Genomic DNA, 12598 nt, shown 5'->3' with positions numbered 1-12598 from the left:
TTCGATAATACTATAATGAATATGACAGTTGCAGATTCTAACCCGAAAAAGACGAAAATTCATATGGGACAGCTATACGATCATGGGCAGAGTGTTTCGCCCTGTGGTATGCAATGACATGCTTTCCTTTGTGGTAGATTCTTTTTTTTTTTCGTTCTCCGGAAGCGACCACGTGATGTTTAATTAATCGGAAATGGCTCTCGTGGGATGCGCCCTCGCAGTAGTAATTGAGACCGAGCAGTTCCCCGCGAAATGCCTTCAGCGCTTCTCAAAAGCAGCGTTAATATTTGTCGCATGGTGTGAGACGGGGGCGTAACGGCATTAAATTATTATAATGATGACTAATCGGTCCGCGAAGCAGCAACGATATTTGCACAGCTAAACATGGACCTACACTGTACACATACACAGGCACACTCACATGAAACGGACGCGGCGACGTTCCACGGCAGAAACGTGACGCCCGAAAATGACGTAATTCGCGGCGCACTCACGATAGGCGAGCGTTTCTCCGCGCTTCACGTTGCGGGATTCCTTCCTAACTGTCACCGACTATTTTTAAAAGTAATACACCAACGTAGCCAACCGATCCAGCAAGACTCCAGGCCCACACAACTTTCTAGACGTTGTCTACGTCGCGTCGCCACCCAACGTCGCACTCGCTCACCGCCGACTAGGTCGGTACTCGCGTAAGAATGGACAGGTGTTGCAGCTAGGAACCGAACCGACCGACAACTGACTCTCCTCGAATGTGGTTTCCGGCTGTTCTGCCAGAAAGTGGCCTGCTCCGATCGAATCAATTCCGCCGTATCGAAATACCGACGAGGACGGCCACGAAGACGACGATGGAGAGAACGTGCTGAGAATCACCGAGATTGAGAGAAAAAGTACCTACTAAGCGTCGTAGGACGAGCCCGACTCTTTTAGCATGGCGCCATGCTACTATAATACAACTATGCTTCACCCCAACGACCCCGTGGAGAGTCCTTCGGGTCTCTCCTGTATTGGCATCCGGTGCTGCCAGTGCTGGCTGTGACCGAGTCCAGCTTTTTTGTGCATCGGACCAGACGATAAACGCTTTCGAGCTATGTAAGTACCTAACTACCAATGCAGTGCAGGACTGTATGTGGTGGATACATAGCGGCCGACGAAAGCTTTTCTGCAGCAACTTTATGTGTTCATGTTTTTTATGTATTCATGCCAACCCTTCTCAGCTCACGTTGCAGCATAGTGTCCACGGCCAGGGGTTTCCAATTGAAGTGGTGTGGAATGTCGCAATCAATTACGAATCCGGTTCGCCCACTTTAAGACTGATATAATTTTATTAATATATCAAAAATTAACGTCAGCCATTTGTTTACTGGATGTCTAAATTTAGGGAAAATGCTCAAATGCTTGAGAGCGGAAATAACCACAAGAGTAATTCAAATTTTGACTTATTCGCTCCCCTGTATATGATCATATTTGCCATTTCCAAATTTTGAACTTATTTCATTGTACAAGAAATTCCTATGGATTTCAAAAAGAAAATTAACCTAAATTTCCATAGGAAGATCATCTGAATTTATTCAAAACATTGTACTTGATTTTCCGAACTTTTTCCTAGAAACTTATATGAATTTCTTAGGAAAATTCTGTTGAATTACTCCGGGATTTTCTTCAGATTAACAAGGAAATTTTTACTTGAAAACTTCTTCTGAAATTTCGTAAATTAAATTTCTACAAGCATTTTTTTCTCAATTTCACCGAGAAATCTAGCTGAATTCCCCCGGAAAATTCAAAAATTCTAAAGGGGAAATTCTTCTAAATTATCACGGGACATTCTTCGGCTTTTCCACGGGAATTTCATTCCTGTAGTTCAACAGCGATCAACCGTTTAGCATCGTGGTTGTGATTTCCCTTGTAACATTTTGCATGGAAATTGAGTCCTCTTCTCTACACAACTTATTCAGATATGCATTAGGTGAATAACTTTCATGATGTTGCTGTGGTAAAAGATACACACAATTTGTTATAGTTCCTTATTATGATTGCAGATCGTTTATTTTTGCCAAATAACAAAGTGAATCGGTTGTTTACACGCGGCTCAGCGTCGAAATCAATTCAGCATCGGAAGCAGTAATTGTCAAAATAGCAGACGCCATTATGACGAGCGTGGAAACCTGGATACAGAAAATTCTTCGGCTTTTCGACGGGAATTTCTTTTAAATTCTCGTTGAAAAAATTGATTTTCTGAGGAAAATGTTTTGGATTTCAGTGCGGAATTCTTCAGCCTTTCCACATCAGCGTGTCAATCGAAGAGCAGCAAGCTATGACTCGCCCTCTTCTTGTCAGATCTCCGTGGCATACACCCGCATCCTGTGCTGTTGTGATACTATTTGGCTCCGACCATTTGGAGTCACACATTTTGGCGATCCTGAAGAATGGATTTTAATGATTTTTTCATCTTTCCTTGGTAAATTTAGCCACTTTTTGTATATACAAACATTGTGGAAACGAATAAATTAGGGGAAAAGTCTTGCAAATCGGTCTACCCGTTCGTGAGTTAAATCTTCAGAAAGGAAAGCTCAACTCATTTTTATTTAAATAGAAGAAGATAGATAGCGGTTGTTCAGAAGTTCAATATGGATATTGCTTATACGGAGCAAAGTTAGCATACTTTTTATACCGAAGTTGGATTTTTCTCTAGGGCGCTGGATTAGCCTAAAGATGCGCTAAACAAAGCATCAATTGGTTAGACAGATAAAACTTCGGAAGAAAGTTCTGTACGGAAGTACGCCGACAATATGTTGAAAGTCAGCTCGATCGAGCTACTATACACGAGGCTTATAGTTGAATTAAGATATTTAGATTATTGGTACAAACAGCGCAATAGCCTGTGGTTGGCAGGGTTGGCCCCCGCCAAGGGTGCCATGCCTTAGGGGGCGTCAGAATCCAGATTTTCGCTATGGGAAATGATGACAAATAATTTTCAAATTCACTTATTCAAAGTGATTCGATTTCAACCTTTTATTAGACGATTCTCTCGGGGACCACATCCATAATCAATCCTTTGACGTATTTCCGGAAGGTTCTGATCCGACAATAAATGATGAAGGATCAGAACGTCGACTCAGGGGGGGAAATACAAGTATCAAAACATCGGCTCATGTTCCCCTTATTTGGGAAATGTATTTTTCATTATTTGCCTGATGGAAAAAGAAGGGAAAAAATGGAAGAAACAAGAAATGCAACTGGAAAGGAGCATGGAACAAGCTTCTGGGGAAGAAGCACTAGATGAGAACTCCAAGAAGGCCGATACAAATATTTAAAAACTATTCTGTCTACCTAATATTAGGTACTTTTCACTTAAATCGGGTGTTTATTGTGGGAACCCAAAATTAAGTCATTTTTTCTTGAAATTAAATAAAATTCGCTTAATCTTATATATAAAAATGAAATGGTCTGTGTTCGTATCCGCATAACTCAAAAACGGCTGGATGGATTTGATTCATTCCTTCAGCAGTTACATTCGTTATAGTTTCCGACGGGTTTATATGATATTTCCTAATGGGAAAATTACGAGTAAGGGTGGAGAAATTATGAAAAACTAAGATTAAGATATTTCGCATGGGCAGCTCAGAACGCGCATTTTCGCCTACTATGCAGGACAACGTCTGCCGGGTCGACTAGTTTTATATATAAAAATGAAATGGTCTGTGTTCGTATCCGCATAACTCGAAAACGGCTGGATGGATTTTTTTCATTTCTTCAGCAGAAACATTCGTTATAGTTTCCGACGGGTTTATATGTTAATTTTTCATGCGAAACTCACGAATTAGGTTGAGTAAATCGTGAAAAACTAAAACATGATTTTGTATGGGAATCTTTGCATGGGCAGTTGAAAACGCACATTTTCGCCTACTATGCAGGACAACGTCTGCCGGGTCGACTAGTCTATATAATAAAAATGAAATGGTCTGTGTTCGTTTCCGCATAACTCGAAAACGGCTGGATGGATTCTATTCATTCCTTCAGCAGCTACATTCGTTATAGTTTCCGACGGGTTTATATAATACTTCCTTAGTCGTAAACCATAAGTAAAGTTGAGTAAATCGTGAAAAACTAAAATAAAGATTCGTATGGGAAATTCGCATGGGCAGTTCACAACGCGCATTTTCGCCTACTATGCAGGAAAACGTCTGCCGGGTCAACTAGTATTAAATAAAATATACTTAATTTCAAATAGAAACTATCCAAAACTTAGGTAAATTTCACTCAACTTTTGTAAACATGAGATTACTTAACGTTAGGTTCCCACACTTTACTGCCCTTGTTGAGTGGTTTTGCTCTTCATTTTATGACAACAAAGGGAAGAGGGAGGAAGATGCAAGAGAAAAAAGTACCTAAAAATGGGTACTTTTTTCTAACCGTGTATGATTTCAATGGTGTAAAACCAAACCGAAGCCGAAGTCTAATATTCGATGAGCTATTACAATTTAAATTTGTTTTTTTTTTGAATCTATATAAACTGGGGCTAATGGCGATTCCGAAGGTCATCCAATCTGTGGTAGTATGTAGCGGATTGCGTTAAAACAATAATCGAAGACACGAAATGGAAGCATGAATTATTTGAATGAGATTTGAATTTCTAAATCGAAGCAATCGGCTTTCGAATAGTAGGCGCCCATTAGCACACGAATATGAGCTCGAATGACAGAACGGAACAAAGAAAGAGACGATACTAATCCGAATATTAGGTACGACTGCGCCATGTCGTGGCCGAGCGAATATCCTTAGGACATCCGTCGAATATCTCAATCATCATGCAGAGGCTTGACAAATTCATAAAGCAAAAATTTATTAGGTCCACCCCGCAACAAAGTTGATTTTTAATATCCTTGCTCTTAGCACGCTCTTTATTTTGATCATCTGCAATAGTGAGGGGTTCCCAACAAGGGTTTAGCCAAGGACGCTGGGAGTCCACGATACAGGAACTGACCAGTTTGTACTTACTGTGAAATTTCACGTTGAACGCAATTTGTGGCGAGAAAATAGCATGAGAATAAGTACCAAAAAAGTGATTTTTCCTATACAGTATTTGAAATTAGTATTCTGGCCATAACTTTTGAGCCCAGAATGCGACCTGGCCAATTTTCAATGGGAAACAGTGGGACAGGATTCCCCGTCTAATGCAACTTGTTGCAAGCAAATCTGATAAAGAAAAAGTGCCTATAAGGCAGTCTAATGGAACGTACACACGATCAAGCAGTTTGACCAACATTGACTCCACCTCTCATTTATTCAATCATCGATAAATTTTACCAACTGCGTCACGAACAATCAATTTTATTCGACCAACAATATCACACACGACCGACCGAAGCGCCAACTTGAGCACCAACCGTCAAAAAATATATGGGGGTTTGCGCAACTTCACTACAAATGCTCAAACATGTTCGGCGAACCTTGACTCCACCCCCGACAAATCAAACCAAAATCAAACCGTTTTAATTTTTTCCAACCGAGCCGCCAACTGTCAAATGGTTGTTCGAACAACTTCACACACGTTCAAACAAAGCAGCAACCGAAGCGTTTTCTTGGGGGCGGAGTCAATGTTTGTCAAACTGCTTGACTGGTGTGTACGTTGCATAAGCTGCTGGAAAAATGTTTTTACGGGTAAAATTTATTTTGGGCATTTTTTTGCTTTCAAATTTCAATTTTATTTTACCGTAAGAAAGAATATACACTGGGACGCACCAATAATGTTAGACTTATGGAAGTCCTGAAGCTCCCCACCGAAGTCGAGCTACTCCTGCCAGCGCTCAGCAGGAGGGTCTCCATATTGGTATCACTCAGAGTGTATGTAATTAAGAGTGGCGACACTGTCAGAATTGGAACAAAATTCATTGTCATTCCCATACAAAATCGTGTTTCAAACAAGCAGGAGACCTATCAAATGCGGCACATATCGCCACTCTTAATTACATACACTCTCTGGGCTCACTGACAAGTACAATGATGTATTACTCCTGATCAGTTAATTGCTTCCAGCCAATGTTCATCAGTTTCGTCGCAGCCGCCAGCGCCAATAAATTCGACACTGGGACGCTTCAATGTTCTCTTTATGGAGGCCTTGGAGTCTTTCCGTCAGCAGCCAAACTTTTCATGACAGCGTTCTGCAGCCGTTGAGGCCCTGCCTGTGGGAGCGGTAAAAGGTGCCTCCAACTCGAAGTTCTCCTTTGCTTCTGCACAACTTTTGCCGGAAATGCGCGAATTTGCGGTGCATTTCAACGAAGACGATGTTGATCCTGGGTTTACTATCCAACCTGCTCGTAAAATGATCAGCAATCAGGACGGAGTTTCGGTACACTATGCTCTGGAACTCTTATTGACACTTAATGCTGTGAAAAATACTAATCCGTCTAATTTGTTCCCGAATAATGTAATAATTATTGAGCACATTTGGGTGTCGTTAAGCTCGAAGCAACGTTCCATTATTATTGGAGCAATATCGCACCAGATAAAGAAACGAATGTACAAATGACAAATCATCATGTCGCCAGAAAGAAATCCGTAATATCTTCCTCTGGATATAATGCAGTAGCAATGTATGGTGACTACAATTGGCCAAAACTTGGCTGGATAAGAAATGAGGAATAGACGTGTCCGTTGGATGCCGAAACATCATTCTTGACAAAATCCAACACCGAATTGATAAATGGGATGACGGAACGGCATTTGCGCCATTTGAATGTCATGAAAAATCCACTTGGCAGCACGGCAGTTGGTGTATGAATTTACAACTGATGAAGTTGTAGATCCTCTTATGCAAACTGACAATTGTCATCAAGCCTACACATGCACCATCGGAAACTGTAGACCGCTGTTGGAAGATTATGGAGAAGAGTCACTAAGCCAGCACTTATCACTGATTGGTTGGTCAATTGTGACTGAACGCACGAATATGAATGACCGCGTTGAAAACTTTCCGAATATTCTTCAACATACTCTGGAGGGAATTGCCATACACACAGCTGAAAAGATGCTGCCAACAACCACTTGCGGAGCACATCCCGACACATTACCGATATCTTTTGAAGAGTGGGGAATATCGCAAACTAACGCATTCTTCATGGGCGATTCAAACGGGAAAAAGGTTCGTAAAGCTGTACTGAGAACGCCAGATCATAACGGATGGCTAGACCATAATGTCCAAACAATATTCTCCAACAAAATACTACTTCGTCCATGACTTGGCGAAGCATTGAAACAGCTGGATGGCGTTAGTTAAGTTCCGGTAGTTATTTCAGTAACCGGAATTACCCAGAAGTCTTTTCAGAGATCCTTAGCAGAGCTGGAACTATCTCATAACCTCCAGAAGCACCCAGAAGGCAGTGATTCTTGAAACTTTTAGCATCCCAAAAAGGTTGCTGAACCACCATAACGAATACATCCGGTGAAAACGCTATTGCAGGATTTTAACCGGCGAATTGGATCCATAGAAGTTAATCCCCTTTGGCATTCAGATTGCTCAGGGTGATTAATGCTAATATTTATCAAACCGAAAAGGTGGTAGCATGTGGTAGCACTAAAAGGCGTTTGAAATTTTGTTAAAAAATTATCAACAACAACTTATCCAAGCACTGCGCTCGTACCAAATAATACATTTTTATATGCGTTGAGAGAGTCAGTCAAAGAAACGGACACAAAGTTCGGTAGTTTTCAGTGAATTACCACCGTTTTTTTCTATAATCCACCTGAAGCTTAGGATTAGGATTGAAATTTAGGACAATTCATCGTTCAGTTGAATAAGGATTTATTGAATGGGAAAATGTCAGGTCCGGGTCGTGTTTTGGTTTGAGAAAACGAAAGTAATGGATATTTGTTAAAGGTTTGTTTAGGTTGAAATCTATTTGGTTTGCATCGTTTTTGTTCTAGGTGGAATGGAAATTGTTCGGCAAAAAATAAATTCGGAATACGATTGCAACCATAGTGTCGTTTGGATAATCCATCGACGAGAAGGTTATCGTTAATTCCGTACCTTGAAGCGACCGAACAGGAAGCAAAATCTAGTGGCCTGCATACGTGCCCGAAAGTTGTACGAGCGCAGAAAGACTCGAATCTACAGTGTCTAAAGTACGAACGGGTTCCGCCTTCTCATGGACCAGTAAAGCCATCTAAATGTCAATGTTTTCAGGCAGGTTCTCGAAAAAAAAAACTAACCACAGCAAAAGGTAAGGTTCTTTGCAAATTTAGTTTCTTTCGCCGAAAAATGCATTTGGAAATTGATGATCATGCAAAAAACTTGCAGCATCAGACTCACAGTCAATACCACCAACATAACGATGGTCTAGAAGTTGTATGAGTAAGACTGCTTTTCACTTAAGGCTCACAAATGTCCAGTGAAGTTCTGGTCAGATTCGGCGAGCTACCGCTGCAGCCACAAAGAGCCACCCAATTATCAAACGTAAGTTGAAGAAATCTTGGGAGCAGATGGCTGTTGTAAAAATGTTCGTGGTAGATAATATTCGTAATTCCACAGAGTTCATCCAAACTTCGTCGGAGTGATTTTCCTTTTTCATCTCCTTTTTGCCTTTCTCGTATACAAAGTATACGTAAAGGCTATAGGATCACTCCAAAACCGAACTTTTGATAGAAGGCTCGGAGACCCATAGTGTTATATACCAATCGACTCAGCTCGACGAATTGAGGTGATGTCTGTATGTGTGTGTGTATGTGTACAAAAATGTGAGACACACTTTTTGGTACTTAGCATTATTCGATTTGCTCGCAACAAGTTGCAATCGACGCGGATTGCGGTCCTATTGAAATTTGGCCCGATCGGTCATTGCGTTCCAAAGTTGTTAAAAAAAACTTTGTTTTTCTGCCATTGACTGAAATACCCAACTGAGCTGCACACTTAACCAGGGTTTTTGTGTTCGGTAATTATTTTTACAGATCTAGCTCAGTAAAATATGATTTTACTGAGAAATCAGTAAACCAAATGTCAAAAATTATATTTTTACCGGTGACTCAGTTAATGGAAATAAAATTATTGACGACTGTCAAAAAATTACTGATTTTTTCGGCAATTATGTTTTGTTCGGCTGTACGGCAAAAAAAAATACTGACATGGACCGTAAACAATATATTTTTACCGAACACCCCGTCAAATATGCTTACAAGATTACCGAACACATCTGTTAACCAGCAACTGCAACTTGATAACAAATTTAGTCGCCATTTGCATTAATCAAGGATGGTGTTGCAGTTTTATCTCTAGCGTAGTTTTGCATTTTCAGTGCAAAACTACGCTAGATTTCAAAATAAAATAGTCTGTGGACAATCCCGAACAGGACAAATATAAATATTCAGCATAATAAAATAATGCTTTCCGGTATTTTGTGTTAAACAATAGGTCTTTCTTAGAGACTTCTTAAACAAAGCACAGAAATATAAGATCGCAAATTCTTCTTTCTGTCACTCCTCTTCTTCCTTCTTTCAAAAGGGAAAAAAGTGATTTTATAATCGTGTAATTTACACCATACGCTTACATTTAAAAATCTAGTTGTTATTGCAAATATTACTTATTTCCTATTTATTATATTATTTCAAGTATTATTTTCTATTTTGAACCCAAAAAAAAACATCTTTTTACCGATCGATCGGTAATAGAAATAAAGTTTTACCGAAAATATTGGTAAAATTTTACCGGCGTCCTGTTATTTTATTGACAGCCACGGTGAAGAAACAGCCTCAGAAATTACTGAACACGTCGTCAATTTTTTACCGAACAAATTGTAATTTTTGACAGTTCATATTGATTTTTGTTTGCTGAGCGTTCGGTAATCCAAAAAATTACCGGGCTCATTACCGAACGCTCAGCTGTTTGAAAACCCGGTAAAATTTTACCGACCCCAGTAATCTGAGTTTACTGTGTGGGTCTGCTAAGCCACAGAAACAAAAACTTGTTAGGAGAAAATCGCTATAAACTGATAACGATTTTTCAATGTCTCCCAGCATTTTTCCCCCATGGTGTTTTTTATTAACATGTTTTTAGCATGGAGAGTGTTTCCCGAGAAAATTGTTATCAAACTATTTGAAAAAATGATAACAAAAATAAATCCAAAAAAGCTTGCTTGATGTTGAATCCAAATAGGGCCAAAATGAAGTTCATTATATTTATATTTTTTTAGTACTTTCATATTTTTATCTCAGTTTAAAAAATGGTAAAGGGGTCAACAAATATAGATCCTTTAGAAAAGTTCAACTTAAAAAATTGGAACAATCCCAGGAACAATCGATTGCATAATAATCCTTACATTGTTTGACAGGTAAGATCAATTACACTTCTTAGTACATATCAACATATCTTGAGCAGCATTTGAAAAGGCCGTAACAGCCAAAATTAATTCCTTTTGATTTCTCGTTCACATATAGGGTGGGTGTACCAATTGTCGCCATACATAATCAAAGGCATGCGGGTCGACTTTATATATCGATCGAAAGGTTTTACTTCCTGCTCCTTAGAACAGCTGTGAAAACCAATTTGTTGTAATCCTCAAAATTGATTAATCCATAATAGGAACGCATGCACCAGTTGTGGCACTATTCTTAATTTTGGTTCCTTATTTGGCAAATCCCATTGTTTTCTTATGGGACTGGCCAAATAGGGACCACTAGTGCGACAACTGGTGCAAAGGAAATAAGGCAAAATCAATTTTTACAATTATGCTTTGCTTGTTTTGGAGGAGATCAAAGGTGTTATCGTATCATATGAATATGCTTCTGAACAATCTGAACTTGTTTTGTGGTGATTTGATTGGCCATTTCGCATATAAAGCAGTAGTGCGACAACTGGTGCTATAGCCACGACTGGTACATCTAGCCTAGCCAAAAATAATTCATTTTGATTTTGCGTTCACATATAGGGCTTTATATGTTGAAGAAGAATCTTAAGGTATAAATTATTGCTGTTACTCCCTTTTCAAATGTTGGTTTAGATATGATGCAAAATGCTAATACATGAAATTTAAACTTATTTTTGTTAAAACTTTGTATAACATTAATACAGAATTTTGTTTCAAGTTTCTTATGCAATGATTTAATATTGGAATAACAAATTTGTATTTACCAAGGTTTTATACAAATTTTGCTTGGTTCTTATACAGAACTGTAATAAAATCCGACATCCGATGGTTGGGTCAATCATAAGAATAATGTATTCTACATCAATCGGATGCTACAAATCTTTAGATTCGCAAACCCTGGTCTTCGAAAATGCTGGATAGCTGCCGCAATCTACTGTTTGAGAACTGCCCCAGCTCGAACATGCGATAATGTGCCTTTTGCGAGTCGTTCGACACACTGTGCTCGTCGGTCTGGATTCTGGATACGGTGCACCACTCCGCTCATATTACCCCTTCCCGCTCCCACATATTAAACCAGTAGTGGCTTCTCGAAGCACCGAATCGCAATCGCAATTACTCTACAGCGCAATGCTGCCACAATTCGCAGTCTTCGGCGATGACGACGACGACGTCGTCGCCATCATCGCCGCCGCTGTCGGGTGAAAAATCAATAACATATTTTTCCTTCGCTTTCCACATCCAAGTGATATCATCTGCAGCGGCATCCCTCCCTGCCGATCGCCATTCGTTACTGGTTCTTCTCGGATCTGGCTGGTAATCTGGTGGACCTTACTCGTTCAGTCGATTCTCATGAACCAACGAACCGAACGATTTGGAACGTTCCCAATTTTAGAATGTTTTACCACCACCGCAACCCCTTCCGATGGGTGGTCGATTATGGGTGGTGGTGGTGCTGCCTGGCCCTCGAAATGGGTTGCAAAAAAACAGACGTTTGTTTCCAAGTGCGGTTGGAAGTTGTCCACTGGGAGATTATCCTTGTGAAAATTGGCTACCGACCGACAAACAACCAACACATCCACACGTCGACCTATGGCTCATGCTCCATCCGGTGTGGCTGTGTTGGTCCGGACCGTCGCCGTCGTCGACGGCGGTGCTTATGCTCAAGCTGGAAAGTTGATTAAAGGTAATTTTTATGTTAGTAGACCAAATCAATCCACCTTCACCGGGGGCTCCTGGCTGGCTAACAAGCAGCAACACTTTGCAAGCGGTGTGTGTCATCTTTCCGACGAAAACGGCACCACCGGAGCCAATGAATGTGTAACGATGGAAAACATGAAAATTGGATCCGGTTGAATGCGAATCGGGACGGTCCCTATTATTCATTGATCGGATTTGTTGAGTGGAAATTTCCGAAGGTACCCTGAGCAGTGATGAACTGATGAGGCTGGGGCCATAAATAGCACGTGTGGAATAATTCGGACGTGTGGCATGAAGTATGCTACTTGCCTAATTTAGCTGCAGTGACCTCTCTGAAAGGTTGCATAATTTGACGGCAATATTTGGCGATTCGCGCATTTCATCCAATTTTATAAGATGTGTAAATATGTTGATGCACTGACTGTTTCCAGTAACAATGGAGTCACACTCCAGTCATGTTCGGCGCCATTATGGATCCCGAAGGGCGTATTGCAAATGGAAAGCTTAATTTTTTCGATTGTATTCGGTCAATCATGACGTCGGTCGTG

The 12598-nt window shown here is 40.3% G+C and overlaps 1 protein-coding gene across 4 annotated transcripts in view; it reads right to left on the bottom strand.

Annotated features, from left to right (window-relative positions):
• LOC134218306 (14-3-3 protein zeta) overlaps window positions 1-12598 on the bottom strand; it is a 43783-nt gene that overhangs the window by 15196 nt on the left and 15989 nt on the right. Inside the window, exon 1 of one of the 4 annotated variants that reach the window (XM_062697241.1) lies at window positions 422-580. The exons of the other annotated variants lie outside the window; for them this stretch is intronic. The gene's annotated coding sequence lies outside the window, so the exon portion shown is untranslated. Of the gene's footprint in view, window positions 1-421; window positions 581-12598 lie in introns of those variants that run through there. 4 annotated transcript variants of the gene reach the window in all.

This window comes from Armigeres subalbatus, chromosome 2 (assembly GCF_024139115.2).
Source record: "Armigeres subalbatus isolate Guangzhou_Male chromosome 2, GZ_Asu_2, whole genome shotgun sequence".
Classification (NCBI taxonomy): Eukaryota; Metazoa; Arthropoda; class Insecta; order Diptera; family Culicidae; genus Armigeres; species Armigeres subalbatus.
Note: the sequence above shows the minus strand (reverse complement) of the source record. Positions and strands in the feature narration are given on the sequence as shown.